Source organism: Microtus pennsylvanicus, chromosome X, assembly GCF_037038515.1.
Source record: "Microtus pennsylvanicus isolate mMicPen1 chromosome X, mMicPen1.hap1, whole genome shotgun sequence".
Lineage (NCBI taxonomy): Eukaryota > Metazoa > Chordata > Mammalia > Rodentia > Cricetidae > Microtus > Microtus pennsylvanicus.
This window is the reverse complement of record NC_134601.1, coordinates 8,538,114-8,563,212: the sequence shown is the minus strand read 5'-3', so window position 1 is coordinate 8,563,212 and position 25,099 is coordinate 8,538,114. Positions and strand designations below refer to the sequence as shown.

Genomic DNA, 25,099 nt, shown 5'->3' with positions numbered 1-25,099 from the left:
GGGATCAAGGGGATTCAAATTGGAAAGGAAAAAGTTAAACTTTCGTTATTTGCAGATGATATGATAGTGCACATAAGCAACCCCAAAAACTCTACCAAAGAACTCCTACAGCTAATAATCACCTTTAGTAATATTGCAGGATACAAGATCAAATCAAAAAAATCAGTTGCCCTCCTATACACAAAGGATAAGGAAGCAGAGAGGGAAATCAGAGAAGCATCACCTTTCATGATAGCCACAAACAGCAGAAAATATCTTGGGGTAACTCTAACCAAGGAAGTGAAAGATCTATTTGACAAGAACTTTAAGTCTTTGCAGAAAGAAATTGAAGAGAATACCAGAAAATGGAAGGATATCCCTTGCTCTTGGATTAGGAGGATCAGCATTGTAAAAATGGCAATTCTACCAAAGGCAATTTATAGATTCAGTGCAATCCCCATCAAGGTCCCATCAAAATTCTTCACAGATCTGGAGAGGACAATATTCAGCTTTATATGGAAAAACAAAAAATCCAAGATAGCCAAAACAATTCCATACAATAAAGGAACTTCTGGAGGCATTACCATCCCTGACTTCAAACTCTATTACAGAGCTACAGTAACGAAAACAGTGTGGTATTGGCATAAAAACAGAAAAGTTGACCAATGGAATCGAATAGAAGACCTGGATTTTAACCCAAAAACCTATTAAAACCACATTTTCGATAAAGGAGCTAAAAGTATACAATGGAAAAAGAAAGCATCTTCAACAAATGCTGCTGGCACAACCCCTTGTCAACCCGTAGAAGAATGAAAATAGATCTGTATCTATCACCATGCAAAAACCCAAGTCCAAATAAATTAAAGACCTCAATATCAGTCTGAACACACTGAACTTGATAGAAGAGAAAGTGGGAAGTACGCTACAACATATGGGTCCAGGAGATTGCTTCATATGTATAACCCCAGCAGCACAGACATTAAGGGCAACATTGAATAAATGGGACCTACTGAAACTGAGAAGCTTCTGTAAAGCAAAGGACACTGTCACTAAGACACAAAGGCAACCTACTGACTGGGAGAAGATCTTCACCAACCCCGCAACAGACAAAGGTCTGATCTCCAAAATATATAAAGAACTCAAGAAACTAGACTTTAAAATGCTCATTAACCCAATTAAAAAATGGGGTACTGAACTGAACAGAGAATTCCCAACAGAAGAAGTTCAAATGGCCAAAAGACACTTAAGGTCGTGCTCAATTTCCTTAGCAATCAGGGAAATGCAAATCAAAACAACTTTGAGATATCATCTTACACCTGTCAGAATGGCTAAAATCAAAAACACCAAGGATAGCCTTTGCTGGAGAGGTTCTGCAGGAAGGGGTACACTCATCCATTGCTGGTGGGAATGCAAACTTGTGCAACCACTGTGGAAGTCAGTGTTTCGGTTTCTCAGGAAATTCGGGATCAACCTACCCCTGGACCCAGCAATACCACTCTTGGGAATATACCCAAGAGATGCCCTATCATATTACAAAAGCATCTGTTCAACTATGTTCATAGCAGCATTATTTGTAATAGCCAGAACCTGGAAACAACCTAGATGACCTTCAACGGAAGAACGGATGAAGAAAGTGTGGAATATATACATATTAGAGTACTACTCAGGGGTAAAAATACAATGTCATCTTGAATTTTGCATGCAAATGGATGGAAATAGAAAACACTATCCTGAGTGAGGTAACCCAGACCCAAAAAGATGAACATGGGATGTACTCACTCATAATTGGTTTCTAGCCATAAATAAAGGACATTGAGTCTATAATTTGTGATCCTAAAGAAGCTAAATAAGAAGGTGAACCCAAAGAAAAACATATAGTTATCCTCCTGGATATGGGAAGTAGACAAGATTGCCAGGCAAAAAATTGGGATCTTGGGGGTGGGGTGGGATAGCGGTAAGGGGAGATGGGAAGAGAAAAGTGAGAAGGGGAGGATGGGGGGCACTTGGGGAAATGAGATGATTGTGATAAAGGAAGGGTGGATATGGGAGCAGGGAAGTATATATCTTAGTTAAGGGAGCCATCTTATGGTTGGCAAGAGACTTGAACCTAGAGTGGCTCCCAGGAGCCCAAGGCGATGTCCCCAGTTAGCTCCTTGGGCAACTGAGGATAGGGAACCTGAAATGACCCTATCCTATAGCCATACTGATGAATATCTTGCATATCACCATAGAACCTTCATCTGGCGATGGATGGAGATAGAGACAGAGACCCACACTGGAGCACCGGACTGAGCTCCCAATGTCCCAATGAAGGGCAGAAGGAGGGAGAACATGAGCAAAGAAGTCAGGACCACAAGGGGTGCACCCGCCCACGGAGACAGTGGGGCTGATCTATTGGGAGCTCACCAAGGCCAGCTGGACTGTGACTGAAAAAGCATGGGATAAAAACGGACTCTCTGAATATGGCAGACAATGAGGGCTGCTGAGAAGCCAAGGACAATGGCACTGGGTCTTGATCCTACTTCATGTTCTGGCTTTGTGGGAGCCTAGCCAGTTTGGATGTTCACCTTCCTAGACCTGAACGGAGGAGGGAGGACCTTGGACTTTCCACAGGGCAGGGAACCCTGACTGCTCTTCGGGTTGGAGAGGCAGGGGGACAGGATTGGGGGGAGGGGGAGAGGAGTGGGAGTAGGGGGAAGGAAATGGGAGGCTGGGAGGAGGCGGAAATTTTTCTTTTTTTCAATAAAAAACAGAAAAAAAATTAGAAACCAAACAAAATGCTATTAATTGTAATTAATCTGTTTGCCAGCTTGTGACTTTCGCTCTTAACAGTGTGGTGATGCGAGAAGCATGAAAAACGAAAGGAGGCTTCATGATCACTCCCACTAAGTGACGAATAAGGGGAATGTAGTAGAAAAACAGATTCTAAAGTTCTCAACACAACTACCACGGCAGATAATTCCTCTATATACCACTTGGCCCTTTCTAGGCCATCAGAATCAAATTTTCTATGTGTTTGGGTGCGGAGGAGGGAATAATCCATTTAATCATTTGCATTTGAAACAGGCTCATGTTTCAACAAATGAACAAGTGGTACAGAGAAAGAAAAACAAGCAGTCTGTATCTATTTGATCAGGTACAGGAAAGAGACTTTTTTCCCTTTGCTGTCTTTTGATACATTAGATTTAATATACAAATCTAAGAGCAAATCTCAAATGACTGAAATACTTATCCTTACTTAGGCAACAGGAAATTAACTTACCTTAATACTAAGACCATTGCCTCTCAAAGGAACCCCACAAGTATGCCTTACATTAATCAAGCTAAGTGCCCTACATACTAAAATAAATATGGTGTAATTTGTGGCTTTTAAGTATTCAACAAAGAACGTTTTCATAAGTCCTATTAAATAATTGAAATCATAGCACACACATTTTTTTCCAGCAGACTTTCATAGAGCGCAGTTCCACTGGGAAAGCCTTCTGAATGCAAGCTTACTCCCCACAGAAGCGTTCAAGAATTCCCTATTGACATAAAGTTTTAAAAAGATGAATTTTCCAAGCCCAACGGTGCTAAGGAGCAGAGAGGGAGCCATCAACCCTTTGGTCAGCAATGTAGAAGGTATAATGTGAGATAAAGTAAACAGTCACTATCTCCATCAGAAACATAAAGTACTGCCAAGATGACCTGGAAATCATCTTTCCGATAGCATATAGCAGCTTCAGTTGAGGTGCTATTTTACCTCTGTAGTGAATGCTACTGCAAAAGCCCTATTTGCCCTGATAATGATGTTATTTTTAATGTTTCTATACATATGAAATCAGAATATACCTATGAAATCAGAATATAACTCTGAAATCGGAATAGAACTGCAAACTAATGGTATTCTACACCGATGACACTGGGCCAAGTTATAGAACACTAGGAGTTATCACTTGGTGTGTGTGTGTATGTGTGTCTGTGTGTGTGTGTGTGTGTGTATGCAAAATCATGATGGCTGCAGTTACACTATGACTTATCCTAAAGATCGCCCCCCAAGTGAGTATTATAAAGCTCCTTCAGCAGGTTTAAAGTTCAAATCTGTGGATAAGGAAGCATTTCATGAGAATTTTCGACAAATGGATTTATCCCTAACATTACATCTTTATTACACTGGAAACATTCCATGTACAACGAGACACTCAAAGCTTCAGCATAACGTAACAGCCACTTCTAGGTGTTGGAAAGTTTGAGATACTTCATGTGCAACCTCTGAGAGGCCTTCTCAATTCCACACTAGGAAACTTTCTAGGCGCTAAAGATTACTCTTCAAATACTTGTTATCCTGTTGGGGTCTGATTTGTTTTGTTTTAATTTTCCCCAAGAAGGAATCACAAATACTAGAATAAGGTACTGATAACATCAGAATAGCAATATACAACATCTGGCTCTGACCCTAATTGTCCTTCCTTACGCTTTGAGAGGTTAGAAGGTCCAGAGCAACGTGTGTGCTATTACATAACACATATAATGTGAATCCCAGGTTTAAATTTAAACTTTCATGTCGCAACACTTGAAAAGGTTTAAAAATAAAATAAAGTTAATTTTCATTGTGTTTATTTAGCTGAACAGAGCAAAATATCACCGTGCAGAATGTCACATATTTTAAGTGTAAATACATGTTTTTATATCTCCTATACTGACTGAGGTCGGCTTAATCAGTACAAGTGTTTATAAAGCAAACAAAACTATTCCACTCCATAGATCAATCATAGAAGCATTTTCAGAAATTCAACCATGGTAACTACCTCGTCTTGTAAACGAATTATTTCAGTAACGACAATGCTCTAGACTAAGCCTGCTGGGAGACAGTCTTGATTCCTGATGCATGAATTCTTCATGAGTGGGGATGGTATCAGAGAACCCACTCTCAGATGTTAAACTTCATATCTATTATCTCCCCCAAATGGCCCACATTAGAACAATTTCACCCCAAAATGCTAAAATTAAGAATTATATTTCCAGCTATCAATAATATTAACCACTAATTTGCTTTCAATAAAAAAGAATAAACCAAATGAGCAGCAGTATCTATCACTAGTGAGTTCTTTTAACTGTAAGTGGATGCTCTCCAGCACTAAAAAAATGTTTATTCTGGCAAAATTTATGCTCAGAACATACACTACTTTTTTCAATTAAATTAGTCTAGAACTTTTCTGTGTATATTGTGTAATATCTTTTCCAATTAAAATCAACTTTTATTTCATCTTAAAATTGTCTCATAATATAAAAATTATCTATATTACATTATAAAAAGGTGCTACTTAGTTTTTAACAACATATAACCTTTTATATAATAACATATTGTTAAAACGTTTAATTCTCTAGTTCAATAAAGTTCACTATGTACAATCAACAATTCCCATGAACTCAGCATCAATGTTTTAAAAGCACACGCATATGTATTTGCCCGAGGAAGCTATCCATACGCATATGTATTTGCCCGAGGAAGCTATCCATACGCATATGTATTTGCCAGAGGAAGCTATCCATACGCATATGTATTTGCCAGAGGAAGCTATCCATACGAACAGATTTGTTGGCTCATATGACACAGTGTCAGCTATGTATTACATTAATTTAAAACAACACACCAGAACTAAAATAATTTATTAATTCAAGTGGATAAAGTTCATCACTATGTTTTAATCTAATATTTGCCTTATTATTATTATTCAGGAAGTAGTCCTTAATTAATTTCTCTGTGGTTTTGATAACCACTCAAAAATATAGATTAATGCTTTTTTCATTAAAAAAATTAAGGTTGATATTCTTAAAAGTAAATCTGATTAGGCTGATTATCTTGATGTCAACTGTGCTTTTCCCAATTAAATTATAATTGAATATTTTCTGTGAAATTATTGCTTCAAATCTGTAGTTTCAAATTTTTATATTTTAAGTATGCAGCAAATTGAAAGCAGTTTATTCAAAGTATTGGTTTGACGAACACGTTCTGATCTACATATTTCAATTCTCCCAATCTTTACTAAGAGTGGTAGGCTAAAATGAGTGCCCCCCACATCAAAGTATAATAAATCTAATAGTCATTTGATAAGTATTCATAAAGCTATTCTGATAAGCTTCCTAAAAACTGAAAACATTAATTGCTCCATCACATCCTTTCATAAATCATGGGGTCCTTTGTTTTCATGAAATTAAAAATAGTACTCAAGTTGTCTATTAAAATTTTACTTATTATTTTTTAAAAATCATAAAAAATATTTTTAGTTCATTTTTGGTTCTGTTTTCTGTTTTTCATTAGTATACATTATACACAATAGCTTTCGTGGACGCATAAATGTATAAATTGTGTTTTGATCATATTTACCCAGTATCCTCTCACCTCCCTCACTTCCATCGAATCCCTTACTCTTCTCAAATTGTTCTATTTCTACATTCACATCTTAAAATCCTTTTTTGAAAGAGGATCTTACTACATAGCTGGCATTGGCCTGAAGCCGATGTTGGCCTAAACCTTAAAATCCTCCTGCCTCTATCTTCTAAGTACTGCAACTAGCTACAAGTGCGCGCCACCACTTCAGACTAAAAAATAGGTTCCTATAACAGGTCATTGCGTGTGGTTTTACTTGTGACATGAATATGAATTCTATTCATTTTTAATTATTTGCACGAACAAAGCTACCTGCGTTCTCATTAGTAAAAATGAGAAATAAGAGCTAGGGATGTGGCTCAGTGTCAGGGCGGGTTCCTAGTCTATGCAAGACATTTGGCTCTTTCCCAGTGGAATAGAAGAAAAGCGGCGCATTAGAAATAATAGTCACCCTCGGAGCTGTGGCTTTTTCAAAGTGCTGTTAGGTGGCACATTATTAGCAGGTATGAAGACCACTGCTAGAGAATGGTCTTGGAAAACCCAGAAAGAAAGGAAATGGGGCTAGGCTTTTGTGAAAGGTGAAATTTTATTTGATTACTACTTGCATTTCAGGATACAGAAGAAGCCACTAAAATGTAGTGTGTGCTAACTCTTTTGTTTTCTTTTTTCTTTTTTTTCTTTTTTGTTTCCCTGACCGGGAAAGTGTGTGCTAACTCATGTGCACAGTTTTTCAGGGTGTTAAGTAGTTAGGAAAGTGTGGTTATGCGCAAATACTGTACTTACTCACTTTGGTCACTAGGTGGCAAATGCACGCCATCCATGAAGCCCTTTCTCCATTTTGCACCGTGAGCTGTCTCAATCTTCCCAGGTCCTGTAGAAAGGAAAATTATATTTACAGATGGGACAATGAAGATTCACTGGCATGGAACGATGCGGTTTAATTGTATATATATACCAATAGCAGCAATACCAGGAAACAAATCTGCAGTCTCTTTGCCAAGGACAGCAGCTAATTCTTACCATCTCTGAGAATTTCAGGAATGACCTTGTTCATGATTGTAGTCTATTTTTGTTAATAAACTAATCTTTATTGGCATATTTACAAATATAAAATGACAAAATGAAAATTCAATATAAAAATCTAAACCTATACAGCTAAACAGTTTGTATCTAACACAAAAAAATAATGGCAGTGCCAACTAAATGCATGATATTCTAAGCACAATGCAAAGTGTTCCATTATACAAATTCTCCAAGAATCCTGCAAGGTAAGTGCTATGGATACTCCTATGTTACAGGTTGGGAAGGCAGGAAAAAAGGCCACACATCACTCAGCAAGTATGTGTCAGAACTTAGATGAAGATGAAGAATTCATTTTGTATTATATTTCAATACCTAACATTTAAGTATTAAAGTATGACATTTTGATGATGGATAGGTATGTCTATCTATATATGTATTTTCTTTATTTGCCTACATATATTTATATTTGTATGCTTCTGTGTGAATTATATTTATGACTCTGTACTTATGAAAGTGTGTGTGCACAATCATGTGTCCTAAAGATATTTTTGGTAATTTTCCCACCTACATTTAATGGTATAGTCAACTTAGAGGGGTTGATAATTGTTGTTCTCTCAAAGAGACTAAAAACAATGGCAAAAAAACCACATTAAAACCAATGAGTTAGTTTTAAAAGTGTTTGTATGTCCATTTATAAGTGGTCAGAAATCTATGTTTTCAGCTGGGCGGTGGTGATGCACGCCTTTAATCCCAGCACTCAGGAGGCAGAGGCAGGAGGATCTCTGTGATTTCAAGGCCAGCCTGGTCTACAAGAGCTAGTTCCAGGACAGGCACCAAAGCTACAGAGAAACCTTGTCAAAAAAAATAAGAAAGGAAGAAAGAAAGAAAGAAAGAAAGAAAGAAAGAAAGAAAGAAAGAAAGAAAGAAAGAAAGAAAGAAAGAAGGAAGGAAGGAAATCTATGTTTTCACAATATAAATCCACATGTGTTTTGTGTATGCAGATCTGTTTCTATTTGTAGCATAAAGTCCTAAGGCATGCATTTATACACTCATTTTAGCATATGCTTATTTATGTGTGTATTTGTCTGTTTGATGAACGTCATTAAAAGCTTAGGAGACCATATGTAGACCACTTTAATGAGTATGTGCAACAACACATGGATTCATTAACATGTAAGGAACTATCTGTACATGTGTGCAACTGCAAGTCTGTACATGTTTGCGAATGTATTTTTATGTGTTTTGTTATTTTTAAGTATATATGTACATCTCTTTGTGTTTAAGATATGGTCTACCTAGCCATTTTGTGAGAATATATGACATCTAAGTGCCTATCTGCATTTGCAATTATGTCTATGTAAACAAGTGCATTTATAGAGTACTGTGTGCACAAATTTGAAAAATTCTCGATGCATCTCCATCCAAGTGGGCACAAAAGCCTGCAGAACTGTGTCTGCATTCCTTATATTTATTTCTGTATAGTCTATGCATTCAATGTAGTATTTGTGTCTGTGTGAACATTTTTTTCTGACTACCTATATAAGCTTCCATGTCTGCATTTGTGTAAACACAGGACATGTATGCATAAGTGTATTTTTACTTTCTTGCCATTAATTCCCTTGACTTATATCTAACAACTTGTTTCATATGCATGTTTCAGTGTTTATTTACATATGTATCTTCATTGTGTACTTATATGTCCATGTGAATATCTGAAAGTCTATGTAAGCATGTTGTGTGTCAGTACTAATGTGTCTACATGGAAATTTGTCAGCGTATTTGACCGGTGCGCTTAAATAAACAGACTAGCTCAAAACAACAGATATAATTTAATAATTGAAAATGGGGAAACTCACACGACCTGTGTCCGGAAAACACCGAGTGCACCTGGATTCCCAGGTTTTCTTCCCTGGCCCCAGGCGGCCACACCCTAGCCAAATGTGATTGGCTGAGCTTCCCCATCAGAAATTAATGAATCTGTGTAATGCTGACTAAATTAATGCATATACATGTCAATGTTTATGTCTCTAAGTAGGTACATGAAATATGAGAACAGAGTATGTATAGGAATTGTGGATGCTTATAAAAATGTATATCTTGGTCTGTGAATTTGTTTTGTGCATGCGTCTATGGTATAAATGTCCATCAATATCTGCATTATACATATAACTATGCACAAAAGTGCCCAAGTATGTATCTTTGAAGCCATGCTGTACAGTCTTGATGTGGTTGCACATATTTCTATGTCTGTGAACATAAGCTTCATAGATAAATCTGCTTCTGAGTGTATCTGTATATCTGTGTTTATATAAGTATATGCTTATGGAGCACTGTGATTGTAAACTGGTGCATTGCTTTCTGCAAGTTTATGAGATTGTCTATATACATCTCTGTACACCCTCTGTGCCATCTCCAAATATAGATATAGGATGTACAACTATGATTCTTTGTACATGTCTGGGTTTATGGGAATCCGTTTCTGGACATACATGAATCTTAGCACATTCCTATTAGTCTGAATAAGTTGCTATAAAATTTAAACATAAATATGGTTGTATGCATGCATTTTGAGAGCATTCCTTTGTCTGTATGTCTATCTGTGTAGTTCAATGTTTCTGTAGATGTGATTATCAATATGTAAATCCTTGATCAATATAACTGTATATACAACTCCATAAATATATGTATTACTATGCATGTAAAAATCTCTTCATGAATCCATTTTTGTTTTCTTTGTGTGTAGAAATCTGCTTATGCATCTCTGTCACAGATATGTGCTTATGCATTTCTGTATGTATACCCAAATGTCTTGATTTGTGCATATTTGTGTATACATGCATATTCATATCTTTTAATGATGAGCAGAACTTTTTGTATATGTAGGCATGAGCATGTTCCTGCAGTTTTTTATCACAATTATGCCTCTGTGCATGTGTGTCTCAAAGCATGTGAATACCATTATATAAAGATCTAGACACTGTTAGATTTTTCAGTGTGGTATGCTGAGTTTTGTCTAATTAAATGAATCTGAGTATGTCAAATGTGGGGCAAGTTGCTGTATGATGTCACATGAATGGTGTGGATCATGTCTTCCTATGCATAGCTTTTGTCCGCATCGTGCTATGTGTATATTGCACCCATCTAAGAAAACCGTGGAGCTAGGTTAATTTCTTGGCTGATCAGCGCATTTCTATGTGCTAATACAAGGCCGCTAGATATGATCGGGCAAGTTTGATAAGGTGAAGTGAGACTGGGTGCTGTAGAGATCTTCCTGTTGAAAAGGCAGTCTCTTTGTACTTTAGAGTAACAAATAGTCATGTTGTGTGCTGTCATTCTGATAAACATGTGGCTCTAGGTGTTATGAACAAGAACAGGGTGGTTTGAAGAGTTAATGAACTGAAGACCCTCTGAGGGAATTTCTTGTGTTACTGGTCTATGCCTAATGGGGTATGTGTGTGAACTGTGAAATTGTGTTCTGCATTAAAGGGGGAAAGGGAAGCCTTCTGAGGTAATGCCATAGACTGCAGGCTGGCTCTATCATTGTATTACGAGTATTGTGAATTCGGTGTGAGGTCTAAGTGTTTTGTATAGTGCCATGGCTTTCATGACTATAATTTTCTAGATGATCTCAAGTTCATTGAAAGTCATGGTCATTGGCTCTAAAATATATCCTCATGTTTCAGGGCAGATCCAGGTGTTGGAGTCTATCACTCTTAAGATACTATGTTGGAGGAAGCCAAGCTTTGCATTTTAGACATGTCTCCATGTAAAATCAATAGGGATGAAGTACCTCAAGTGTGGGGTTCTTCCTGCATATAACATGTCATTTCTAGTGGTTTTGGTCTGTTTCAGTTCTATGTATTATGGGGGCAAGTCTGCAATACATAGGTTAACTCAATGTGGTATGAGGTTTGCTAGGGTTCTAAATGAATAAATGTAAGGCTGGGGTGTGATGGAGTCTGTGCTATGTTTTGTAAATTCAGTCTAAAGTAAGACACAGTTCTGTCTATTATGAGGCATGTCATTATGTAATTGAATGTATCGTGAATCATGGGCCTTTTTGTTAGGTGTTCCATGATTGCGTTTTTATGGTATGATATTTTTGCCCATTATGATGTCTGTGCCTTATTTCTTGTATATTAGTATCCTTATGTACTGTTTCCATGCATATGTCGTACACTTCAGGTCATGTATCGATGTGGCATGATTTGAGACTGTGAGAAAATTCTGCATTTTCAGGTCTGAACTTGGTGAAATTCTACATTGTTCACACACTCTAATATGGTCTTAGTCTGTATGCACGATTGAGTCCTAGAAGCTTCCGAGTGAGTCTAGATATAGGAGAAGGCCTGAAAACTGGCAACTGTGGGGCTGTAAAGAATAACTATGGACTTTGATAGGGTAGTGTTGGGAGTGAGCATGTACACTAGAAATGCTGCCCAGAGGATGGGTCAAGAGTGTGTATGCATTCTGGTAGTCATCTAGATGTTATATTATTGATCCAAACATATTTTTAAAGTCAAAATATATTATGGAGATATGTGTCTTTGAGGCATATAAATGTGTAGTTGGTATGTCTACATACTGTAGGACAAGCACAGATCTTGCTGTGGGAGTTTCTGTAAATGTGGAGTACCGGTGTCTAGCTTCATACTGTAAGTTTGGTTTCAATACTTTCTGTTTAGTACGAGGCAAACTTTTGTGTTAAAGTGTCAAATTTCTCATTGCCTGATAAGTGTCTGAATTTGGAGTAAAGTTTGTTGTATGTAGACATCGTATCTTAGGGGGCTGGTTTGCATTCCTTGTAGGACATGAGCAATGAAAGTCTGGTTTGTGGGGCGGTATGAGTCTCACTGGGTTAGATTCAATGTGCAAGGTATCTCAGTTGGTAGTGGGTAAAGGGTGTCATGTGAAAATACAAGTATTACAGGGTAAATAAGCACTATTGCTGCAGATTTTTAAGTCTTATGGAGGGAATTGCAATATTACACAGTGTATGTATATAAAGATTATTGAAGTCTTTTTTGATATGTTGTCCAAGATTTTTTAAGCAAGACTTTCAAAGAGCTGAGGGGTATTAACAATAGCATATTGTGGAAAACACAACTGTATAATTGTGCTGTGAGAGCTGTCTGAACAGGCTATGCCTCAACAGTTCGGGGAGTCCAAGTCCTGTGTGGTAGGCCAAGGTATGCAATGAATTGAAGTGATATATATGTTAAGAGCTTCATCTCAATGTTTTTCAGCATTTCAGACTTCTGCTCTAAAGCCAGTCTGGATAATGTAGAGGGGGAAGGAGTATATTACAGAGCTAGTCTGATGCTGCAGAGTAGATCTGTGTCTTGTTGTTATTATTGCCATCATCATTGTTATCATCACTACTTACTTTGAGTGTATGGCTTTACTTAATAGCTGTCAGTATGTACATGTTCTGTGGGGCTCTTATTTTTATCAGTGAGACAATCTGTATATTGTGATATAAACCTGACAATCTGGGAGCACATCTGCTCATCTGAGGTATTATGAAGGGAGTCAAGACATTATGGGCATTATATAGCAGTGTACTGTAGATTCTTCTATGCTTTATCAAGTTTCTATGTACTGTGAAGCAGTTTGATATTTTAAAAGCAAATAACAATAACAACAATAATAATGGGTTTGTGGCCAGTTTGCAGGTTGTGAGAAGTGTTTTGGTTTTTGAGGAATTACCACATATTGTGGGTCAAGCCTAGGATTTTAAGCAAGTCTCGTTAGTTGGAGGTGCTTGAATAATCTGTGATGTTTTCAGCTGAGTATGGCAGGCGTGATGTTATAGGGCAGATCTGAATCTCATGTATTGATCTGGAAGTCTTGGAGTGGCACTTGGTCAGTACACTACAGTAAGATAGAGATGCGGAGGGCATGTCTATGCATCATAGTGTTTATGTGAACTTTCTCAAGTACTTCTTTCTTGTTATTGTTTTGGTTTATTGTTTAATTGGTTTGATTTTGTTTGTTTTCAGACATGCTCTCATGCATCCCAGGTTGGTTTTGAACTCGTTGTGTAGCTAGGGATGATCTTGAACTTCTGATCCTCCTGAGCACTAAGGTTACAGGTACAATCACCATAGCCAGTTTTATGCAGTGCTGGGAATGAAACCCAGTGCTCTCTTATATTCTACCTACTAAGCTACAGCCCCAACCATTGTCAGCTACATCATCACGAGACTACGTTTTAAGACTAGTGGATGTTGTCTGGAGATCATGTATATTATAGGACAAATTGAAGAAATTTAAGGAAAAGCCTGAGTTTCATGGAATTTGCATGGGAACATGTATAACCGTGTTACAGCAACTCTTAATATGGTGAAGCGCACCTGGAACTGTAGAAAGTGTCCATGAATTATCCAGACTTCTAATTGCTTGGAGATATTTGTATTGTTAAGAAGGTCTTTTCAGAGATAAGCTATTAGTTTTAGGAATAACTACAGGCTATGCTTGTATACTCCTGTTAGGGTTTTCTGGGGTGAACCTAGTGAGACAGGTGATAGTGGGCAATGCTGGGTATGACAGGATCAGCCTGTGTGCTTCGCATGAGTGTGGGTGTTACAAGTTTTGGTGTCATGTGTGTTGTCCGGTTTCTTTACGTGTTGTGAGGATATTTTCTGGTTGAAGTAGAGTATATCTTTGCCTTGTTGTCCCTTTGCATATTCTTCATTGTTTCTTCTGATGCTGACCTAGATTTTATAGAGGTAAGGGGGAATTGTGTGGATACAGCCTGTGTGTTGATAGTAAAAATCTGTGTGTACATATATTGCAAAGCATGTCTCTGTATTGTGAACTTTATTCATTGATTGGCAGGCTAATCTGGTATTTGGAGTGTGATTATGTACAATGTGAATATTTGGTCACTACATGACATGTCTTGAACTTCTTCATTACATCTATGTGCTACAGAGCATATCTGTGCATTATGTCTTGTGTAGAGTGTGCTTCTATGACAAAAATTACAGTAAAAAGAATGTATTCTATGCTGCCAATCTGTATGCTGTAGGGAGATATTATTGACTATGGGGCACTTCCTTCATGTTTTAGGATATGTTTGGCAGCTGAAAGTCAATTTACATGATATAAGGAATATCTGGGTGAGGTGAAATAGTTCTACGTATGGATTGTATATATATATGCATTATGAAATAGTTAATGTATGTTGGCCAATATACTGGTGTTCATGATGCACCATATTGTATAGATAAGCCAGTATTTCACTAGAACAGTATATCTGGATACTAGGTAGAATTTGTGTGTTGTAGGGAAGTCCCTAATTTCTGAGTTATGAAGTTAGTCTCTTCATTATGGTAAGGTTTGTATTGTGCCATGACTTCTGTATTTTGGAGAAATTTGTGTGCTGTGAATTATTTTAAACTGAGTTATCTGGGTTGGGAGTGTATAGAATACATAACACATGTGTGTGTGTGTGTGTGTGTGTGTCTGTCTGTCTGTCTGTTTTTATGTATGTATGTATAGGAGCATGTGTTAGAGCATTTGGTAAAAATTAGATGAGTCTTTATATGGATGAATTTCTGTATTTATGCACTGTATTGTGTGTACTGCACAGTGTATCTAAGCGTCATGTGGTGAGTATCCATGCCATGTAGACACCATGTATAGGTGAATCTAAATGTGAGCTAAATACAGTCAACACAGATGTAGTGGTCAAAGCATAGGTTGTGATTAGACTGTGTGCTTCATGGAGGACAGTGAATGTGTAGAAGGGTTGGTTTTAGTTGAATCTTACCATTTTATTGTCCAGTTTAGTGCATGTTAACAACAGCAGTATCAGCAGATCAGATACTGTTGTAAAGACTTTAGAAGCATTAACCCATTTGTTCCTCTTAACAGCTGTAGGTACAGGAATCATTATTATTCTAAATTTATAGGTCAGAAAAGGCATAGAGTGGTCCAAAAATTTTTCTTAGGTCATAAACTTACATTGATGCGTTAGGGATTTCAGTCTAGGCAGTTGGGGCTCTGAGTTCAAGCTTTGTAATAGGGAGCTGATCTAACTGCAGCGCACCAAACTTTTGTGCACTCTGTTTTGAGCTTATGTGTGCTGAGGTTCACCTTTGCTTTGTGCCACATTGGGAACAGTGGGTTGGGTTTTTGTACTGTAAGCATGGCTTTGCTTTTTATGAGTCTAGTTGTTTAAATGCAAGCCTGAAAGTTGAAAATGACTTCGTGTAGATGCTGCCTTGTCATACAGATGTAAGGTATTTAAGAACATAATTGCTTAGAGGGATAACTCTGTGTGACTGGGCTTAAATGGGCCTTAGAAAGCTACCCTTGGGGGAGGGGGCTGGGGAAAAGACTTAGTAGTTAAGAACACTTGCCACTCTTGTAGAGGACCCAGTGTCAATTCTCAGCACCAAAAGGGAAGCTCACAAATGTCTGTAGCTCAGGTTCCAGGGGACCTTAAAACCCTCATCTGTCCGCAGTGGGTAGCAGGTACATATATGGTGTGTGGACATACTTGCAGGCAGAACCCCCAGACACGTGTATTTTAAGCTTTTAAAAAAAGTTAATTTGTGAGGTATGGGATATGTGATCATATATGTGGGGGTGTTTTCATATAGATCAGATTTATGTGTAAGTAATGAGGTATGAAGCATATAGTTGTTTATGAGTCAAACAAAATAAAAGTAAATGTGTTATAGGAAGGAGCTATGCATTAAAATATGATCCTCTAAATTTAGGAGTGTGAATTTAAGAACACGTTTGTGAATAGCAAAGAAATCCACATGCTTCGGAATAAATATTTGCGTATAATGGGATAAATGCCAGACAGTACACACGTTTATGGTTATACCACATATATGCTATAATGTGGATCTTTGCTATATGGGGTAAATCTGTGTATTGTAGACCAAGTCTGTGTGTTGTGAGGGGAATGTGTACATATGAAGTGAGCATATGCATTATAGACCACATCTCTTAATTCCATTGTCAATGTTTACATTGTGAGTGGCATCTAGTTTAGTGTGCTGTCCGTACTCTGTAGGGTATAAGGTATTATGGGGTGTTGTCTGTATGTAGTAGGGTATTTCTGTATGTTCCAGGACTAATCTATGTACTGTGGAAAAATCTATATTGTTAGATGGTTTTAGATACTTTAAATAAGCACCTCTGCTTCATTAAAAATGGTGGGTTGGAAGGAGGTAGGTGATGGAGGTAGGTAATGGTAATGTAAATGAATAAATCTAACAATTTCTAGCAGGCACTTTATTATACTAAACATAGCTTAGGTTGTTTTTTTATTCATGATAATTCTTCAAAGTAGCTACTACTGTCACCTTTGTTTTGCAGATGAGTAAACCAAAGAACATAGAAATATACTTACCTGTAGTGATATAATTAGGAAAGGGTGGAATCTGGAGGCAAGGCCAGGAAGCCTGGGTCCAGAGGCCTTGCTCTTAAAGGATACCAAGCTGTATCTCTGCTGTAGGCCAGCATTGTAGCTCAATGATATGGTAAACCATGTCTGTCCTCTACAATGGAAATCTATGCAAAGTGAAGTTAATACATGTGCTATATATGTCCATAATGTATTATAGTACATATCTGTAACATGTTCTGTGTATATATGTCTACATGATAGGCAGCTTTTACTTGCATTATGAAGTGTTGTGATGTAACTGCACAATGTAGAACAAATCTATGCATTCATGGGTAAGCCTATAACTTAAAGACATACATATTATGATTGCGTGTATTACAGGGCAAGTCTGTGGCCTGAATGGCTTGTCTGTACATTTAGGGTGAGTGTCACTGTTTGAAAAAAATTATATGAGTTTTGAGGCAAGTATGTATACTAATAGTTGATTTTGTGCATTCTGGTAGAGTTCTGTGCATATGCTAGGTATATTTTGTTTTGTAGATAAGAGTGAATCAGTCTGTGTGCTTTGTAGTAAACCTGAGAGTCATTGAAACATGGGCTTCGTGTGTTTGGGGGCATGTGTCTAGACGATAGAAGCACTGTAAGAAGTGATTGTGTGAGAAGAAATAGAAAATACATTACTGTTACAGAATTTTCAGCATTGTGGCAATGGAGTGTAGTCCTCTAAGGTGTGTGTTCAGATCTTATAGTTTCACACCTGTATTGTGGGATAAGTGTGGATACTGTGAACCACCTTTGTGATGGACGTGGGGAGGGGTCTTGAGTACCTTAGAAGGTAATTCTGCAAACATGGAAGGAGATTTGGGTAATGTGTGGCAAATACGTGCTTCTGAGGCAGGTATGTGCACTGTAGCTTTGCATTGTATGTTTATCAAGAGATGAATTGGCACACTGTAGTGCAACTGTGTTATTAAATTAAAATCCTGTTTAACAAGGAATGATCTATGTGTTTCAGGGTATACTACTGTACTGATATGTGATGGAAGAGTGAGCATGGTCCAGGGCTATGGGGAATGTCTCTATACCATAAGTTTAACACGTTTCATGGGGTAAATGTGCACAGAATAAGGAGGGTGTGTAATGAGAGATAAGCCTGTGTCCTGTTAGATAAATACCATATAACAAAGATCATTCCATTTGTCAGAGGGAGAGTTTGTCCTTTGGGTGAGTTTTGGTATCATGGCAAGGGATTTTAGCTGTGTTGTACGTCTGTGTTCAAGGAGAAACGATGTACACTCTGGGATGCTGCTGTGGTGTGGACAGTCTGTGCTCTGTGGTGAAGGTTTCCATGATGTGACAAGAATCTGTGTGTTGTGGGCAAGGCTACATGGTCTTGCAAGTGTTAGTGTGACGTGAGGGAGGTCTGTTTCCCATGAACTTCACCAGCCAGGAGTTCAGTTGGTGGAGCACACATGGGGTAATTGTGCTATAGGGAGAGACTTGCTGTGCTGAGTACTTATGTGTTCTGGGGAGAATCTATGTGCTCTGGGAAGCAATCTGTGTGGGATAAATGAAGTCTGTATACATTATGCATTCTTGACAGGATCCGTGAGATGTAAAGGTGAGCTACAGTGTTGAGATACAGGCACTGTATCCATGGTGAGACAAGAATCATCTTGTGGAGCTGATAAAGGTCCTTTAGCTTGGTCTCTGTGTGGAAGAGAACCTGCTCTGATCTAAAAGAGCCCAGTAACATGGAAGGTATGTAATAAGGGGCAAATGTATTTACTGTAGTATGTATTAATGAGCTTCAGGGGGTAGTGCAACATTCTGTTGCAGGGCATCTGTGTGCTACATGAGAGGTGTCTGTATTCTGTTGGGTTAAATGTGTCTCTCATTTGGTTAGTAAAAGCATTAGGTACAAGTCTGGTTCCAACAGTTTTCCTTTAACATCTACAAATACCAATAAATAGTAGTTAATATGTACCACTTTTCTTAAATGTGTTGTTACTATTCCCATTTCACAGCTGAAGAACCTGGGGCCCAGGAAGTCTAAAACTGTCTGTGGTCATGCAACTGGCAAGAAAGAGATGGAGGTTCGAATCCAGGCCATCTCTTTCCTATAGCCACACAAGAATATCTGAGACCTTAATAATTGGAAAAATGTCATGGTCACTGGTGAAACTACTGGCTGCAGTTGTACTGGAAGAGAAAAGAGAGAATTTCAAAGTCTTCTGAGGATTTTTTTTTTTTAATGTAATGCTCTGTGTACCGTAACAGTCTCAGCTTGGTGAGAAAAAAACTGATGTCATGTCTGTGGAATACCTCTTCCAGCCTCTGTGGATCTCCAAGATTCCTCCCAAGGCCCCACAGCTGCATTCTGCCACTGCAGATGAGGCAATACGCATGCTCTGGTGAGGTCCTGTTGCCAGGGAAACCAGCCTCAGTCATAAACAAATCATAGCCTAATGTCGCAAGTCAGGAAATGACTGGAGCTGTGTCTATGAGTCAAAAGAGTACCTTGCAGTAACAGCGGGCAAAGAAAGCAGCTGCTACTTACCTCCCTTTCCTTCCAAAGTCAGAGAAGACGAGTGCTTTGAAGTCGCTGGGTGGGGGAAAACGCTGTGCTGGAGAGTAAGGGGTACAACAGAGAACAGCAGGTGATTTTTAACTGTCAAATACTTCTGTTACTATTTAACTTACCTCCTACTAAAAGCCTCCATGTTTTGTGTCTTGACCCTTCCACTTGCAGTAAAAAGAAATGGACCATAGCCATGTTTTCCTGTCTCAAGAGATAATGACAGTGGTAGCAAGTACCAAAACTCACCTCCATCCTTTAAATTCTGAGATCATTGTACTGCCAGCAACATAATTGAAAACGTTTTTTCATCTCATACATTTCTTACATTTCCCTCTTATTTCTCTCTAGAAAATTCCAGGAACTGAATCCACACAGCTTTACCTCTCTAAATACCTGAAGAACAGAAAAACCTTAGAACAAGCATTAATCCCTGAAGTACTTTTTAAACGCACAACTGGAATGTCAAGAGCATCCAAAAGGAATACCATCTGGAGCAGTATTCTATGTCATTGGACTCCTTAACTTCTAATTTGTAAAAAATAATTATTAAGATTTTTAACTATTTAACATATATATATATACACACACAAACACACATAACATATATACATTATATACATAACCTGTTTGAAAATACCTGTTCTAAACTACATAGAACTAGGATTCTTGAAAGGCAAAAATATAAACACAGTGCTTTAGCAGGCTGCTGGATGTAGCAAGAAGGTAAAAGTACTATAATGGAATGTAACCATCTTGAATAGAGAGAAAATGGCCGACCTTTGGAAAGCTACACCTTATCTAATGGGAGAACAGCTGTTGACACATCACATCAGTGGAAGAAGGTTGTGTTATTCAGTTCACAATGCTGAAACCATTGGCAACCTATCTGGAAAAGGCACAAAATTAGATTCTATTTTATACTACACATTTAAAATGAATACTATACAGATTGCAGAGTTAATTGCAAAAGAAATTAATTAATTAAATTTCCAGAGAAAATACAGGTGAATGTTAATGTGGAGGAATACCTCAAAAAAGAAAGAAAACGTAAAAATAAACTGACGGGAATAGATATTTTAAAAGATAAAGCAGTAATGTGTCCCCAAAATTGCCATCATAAGTGACAAAACTATATATGCAAATAATGACTTGAGAGTGTTTTAATCACATATGTTAAACAAACTAAGCAAGATGTTTTGACAAGAGAAGAAACCTGAAACTGATTCATACCCATTTGATCCACGAAATCCACGTCTGAATTTTTTCCTAGGGGGGAAAGAACAGAGGGTGCACAAAGATTTATGTAGAAATACATTCCTTAAATCATTATAGCAAAAAGCACATTTATACATTTATTATTTGGAATGTGTTCACTCCCATGAGATCAAAAATTATGTATTCCTGAAACACATTCCTGTGAGATACTTTAAAATATGAAAAATTATTTATAAAAATATGTTTAATGAATAAAGCAGAATAAAGACTTCACATCTGATCATTATTTTGTATTAAATATGCATTTCTATGCAAATATTTGTATATATGCAGAGAAAAGTGATTGACAGCAATATGCTAAGGTTATGGCATTGTGCATAATCTTTATAGTCATCTTTTAATTTTTCCAAGTTCTGTACAATACTGTCTTTTTATAATAAAGGAAGAGCCAACATTATAATGAGATACTTTAATAAACATAGGAAAGCTCTGAGATTGCGGAAAAGAAAGTCTAGGAACAATGACAATAAAAAGTAAGAATTAAATAAATAGCAATGGAACATTACACAAAATTAACTCATGATCCACCACAGCATGATTCCAGCATTATTTGCATGTTAGGATGTATAGAATTTCTTATACAAGATGGAGTCCTGAAAATTTTTCTTCACTACACCAGAGAATGGTCACATGTCCCTGGATGCGTCAGTCACCCTTTGCCGCAGTGCTCTCCTGATGCTCCCCCCCCCCCCCCCCGCACCTTCATCATGCAGGCTCTCTTTCCCTGAAAACTATGACCCCAGCAGACATGTTTAGTTTGGGGAATGGCTTATCTTCAGAGACTTTCAAATAAGCTTTTTCATTCTCATATTCCTCTCTGATCTTCGTTTTGTTATCTAACTCCAAAGCCCAGCTCCCCTTCCCTTTTCCTCTTCCCTTTGGGTCATGTGTCAAAACCAATCTGAATTTTAAAAAAAAAAATTGAAAATACACGACTTCACCTCTTTTTCTGTTTTCTTGCAGTAACCAACCTAAAAGAGTACACATAATTTCAGAGATATTGAGAAACAAACAAAATGTTGTATCCATAGGAATCTCTGCTACATTCTCACATTCCTTTTCAAAAAAAAAAGCACCGAGAACATTCTATCTTTACTGTACAGCATGACATGCAAAAAGCAAATGGATTTTACAAATGAAGGCACAGTCATAATATTTGTTATTTCTTTTTCATTATTTTCACCCTACATCCAAATTTTCCCCATTCAATACACATTCATCTCTCCTACAAAGCAACCGGTCGTAATATTATTACAGTCTGCCCTCTTCATTTCCTTTCCTACGCAGACATGTCACCGCACCATCTTCTTAATTAAAAACAAGTAGAGTACCCTATCCTATCCTCCAATGCAAAAGATTCTCCCCACAGAAAGAAAATAAACCATATCCAAAAAAGCCTGAATAACGAATCAAAACTATCATGTCATCATGCCTAATTCAAACATCATAAAGCTGAGAATACCTTCAAAAAATCTTATTTTGGGGAGCATCTTACGAAATTTGCTATTTTTATGTGTTCTTATTTTCTTCTATCGAGTCATTCATCATTTATAAAGCGAGCTTTAAACTAGGAAAGTGACCATGTAATCTTTAGAATATAACCTATTTTCTTGGTGCTACGGACTAGGCAAATTCCTCCACAGTTCTATGCTATCTTGTTTCATCAAAATGTGTCACTTGCTTTAGAAAGCGGAGCTTTAACAACTATTTTATGAGAGCTTTCTCGGCTACTTACCAGTTGCGTGCTGTCTCTCCATCAGCTCCGGGGCTGTCGCACTGAAGGAGTGGGAGGGGAAAACAGCAGCGCAACAGCCTCTTGAAAATAAACTGCGCTGTGAAGAAGGGATTAGACCAATGACAAGAAATGAAATGCCTTAAAGATTCTCCTCCCAAAACCTCGGAAAACATCGTCATGCTAAACACTGCATGCTAAAATTCATATGCTCAACAAAGGACAGATTTTAATGGCTCAACTTCGGACACAGAACACACTTTAATTACCTTGATTTTCAGTGGAACCCCCACAGTAGCCTGGGCTTTTGGCTCTCCCGTCTCCTAGCAACATTCTCGCATTAATACACTTTTCCCGCAGTAGTCCTATTAGACATTAGAGAACACTGACAAGGTCTAGCTTCTTCGGAGGCCCACTACTAGATTCTGTTACTCAATATACGTTCTCCTGTAGGGAAGTAACATGAAAAGTGAGTGAAGAACTCATCCACAGGAAAAAAAAATATAAATCGCATTTCAAAGTAGAAAGCAGATCAACTCATCCTGATTCAAGACTATTTGGGAACAGAAAGTTTAAAAAGGAATAGAATATAGTCTACTTTCCCTCTAAAACTTCTAATCTAAAAATCCACATACAGTATAGAATAGGTATTTTGTTCAACTTTTCTAGAATTAGCCTCGGGTAACGTTTATAAGTAAATCTGTCATTAGATTTCTTTCCAAATAATGAATTACCAATAGGTAGAGAAAGAGCAGGTATATTTAACCTTTTAACATAAAAATACAAAATTGTACATTCCGATAAAGCACTGCTTACCTCTATAATGTAGCTTTAATTTTTTGCTTTCAAAAATCTGTATGTTTAAGAATGATGATGTAATTCTGCTATACTCACAGACGGAAGTCTAGTATAATTGTCATCAGAGAGGCTTCATCCAGCAACTGCTGGGAGCAGATACAAGAGACCCACAACCAAACATTCAGGGAATCCTGAGGGAGAGAGAAAGGTCAAGAGGGAGAGAGTGGTCAAGAGAACTCACAGGATCAACTAACCTGGGCCATGTTTTGTTGATAATTATGGGAACCTTTCCTTTTCCGAAGAGAAATGGAGGAATGGTGGGTAGGGGAAGCAAAGGGGAAGTAGTGGGGAGGGACTGGGAGGAGAAGAGGGGGGGGGGGAAATAGGAGAGAAGAGTAAAAAAGGAGTATGAAATAGCACTATTAAAATTGAAGAGGCATTTTCCTCCTACCGGGCTGCCTCGTCCAGCCCTGCTGTGATGCTATGTACCTAGCCTTATTATAGCATATTATTGTGGATTGTTGTGCCACGTCCAGTTAATATCCCTGGGAGGCCTGCTCTTTTCTGAAGGGAGATGGGGGGTGTGAATCTGTGGGAGAAGGGAGGGAGGAGACACTGGAGGAAGAGGGAGGGGAAACTGGTTGGGATACAATGTCAGAGAAGAATTTATAAAAACTGAAACACAAAAAAATTGAAGAGGCATACCCTTTTCTGTACGAAAAATAGGAATGACTATAAAATATTACACAAACCACTTCTTGATTTATTTTTTCCAGGTAGGAAACACCTGACAAGCCAATTTAAAATTTTATACTAAAAGAAAAAAATCAGTTCCATTTCCTATTAACATCCACTAGGGAGTTTTTCAAGTACCATGCGATGAAGTACATGGCATATTACCATGGTACGAAGCATATACCATCACCACTGCATAAATGAAGAAAAATGAAGTAACAGAACAAGGACACTTACCTTCCTAACCTAAACTCCATGCTCTTAATTACAACAATGTTGTATCTAAAATAGAAGCAGTCTATAGATTCACCCGGAATGCTATTTTTCAAGATAGCAACCTACTCCAAAATAAACTCTCTAAGTAGGCTTGGAGAAAGACTAGACACCTGTTGTTTGTTGGGTTTTTTTTTTACTCCTTTACTCTTGGGGGCTCTTATAGGGAGCTCACCACCCAGCTATTCTTAGTTATGAATGTCTGGCCGTAGCTTGGCTTCTTTCTTGCCAACTTTTCTAAAATTATCCTATCTTTGGCCACGGGTCTTTCTTGTATACCTTTTCTTTTCTTCTTACTCCATGTCTGATTGTGTAGTTGGATGGCTGGGTGGATAGCCCCTGAAGTTCTCCTCCTTCCTCTCTCGTTCCCAGATCTTTTTCTTCCAGATTTCTTCTCATATTAATCTTCTCTGGTTGTTAGCCCCGCCTCTTTCTCTCTCCTGCCTTGCTATTTGCTATTCAGCTCTTTATTAGACCATCAGGTGTTTTAGACTGGTACAGTACCACAGCTTCACAGAATTAAATAAATAGAACACGAACTAAAGAAACACACTGTGAAATAATATTCCCCAACAGATACGTCCATTTTAAACAAATACCATCAAGTAGTTCTGCCCCAAAACACAGTATTTCATATTGGTAATGCTATTAAGACAAGTAAATTGTAAACCTGTAGTATAGGATATACACACATATATACATGTGGTATGTGCACTTTATAAGTGGAGCAAACAAATTAACTTTTTTGAAAGCTTAATTTTCACTTTTGTAGAAAGGATGCACAAATATAGAACCTGGAAAAGTGAAGAGAATTCTGACGGCATCTGTGAACACAGGTTAGGATTGAAATTGCCTGTATAATCTCCTGAAATTCTGAAACATCTCAGACCATCTGCACATAGACAGCAGGCAATGGCATTCTTTTTTTTTTAGTTTATTTATTTATTAAAGATTTCTGCC

At 37.7% G+C, this 25,099-nt stretch overlaps 1 protein-coding gene across 2 annotated transcripts in view; it reads right to left on the bottom strand.

Moving 5' to 3' along the window:
* The window catches only part of LOC142841536 (melanoma-associated antigen 1-like), a 537,355-nt gene that overhangs the window by 127,725 nt on the left and 384,531 nt on the right, over positions 1-25,099 (bottom strand). The window contains exons 1-6 of one of the 2 annotated variants that reach the window (XM_075958488.1): positions 22,603-22,692; positions 22,337-22,433; positions 20,557-20,592; positions 20,104-20,208; positions 19,306-19,372; positions 7,137-7,220 (exon numbers count right to left, since the gene is read on the bottom strand). The exons of the other annotated variant lie outside the window; for it this stretch is intronic. The gene's annotated coding sequence lies outside the window, so the exon portion shown is untranslated. Of the gene's footprint in view, positions 1-7,136; positions 7,221-19,305; positions 19,373-20,103; positions 20,209-20,556; positions 20,593-22,336; positions 22,434-22,602; positions 22,693-25,099 lie in introns of those variants that run through there. 2 annotated transcript variants of the gene reach the window in all.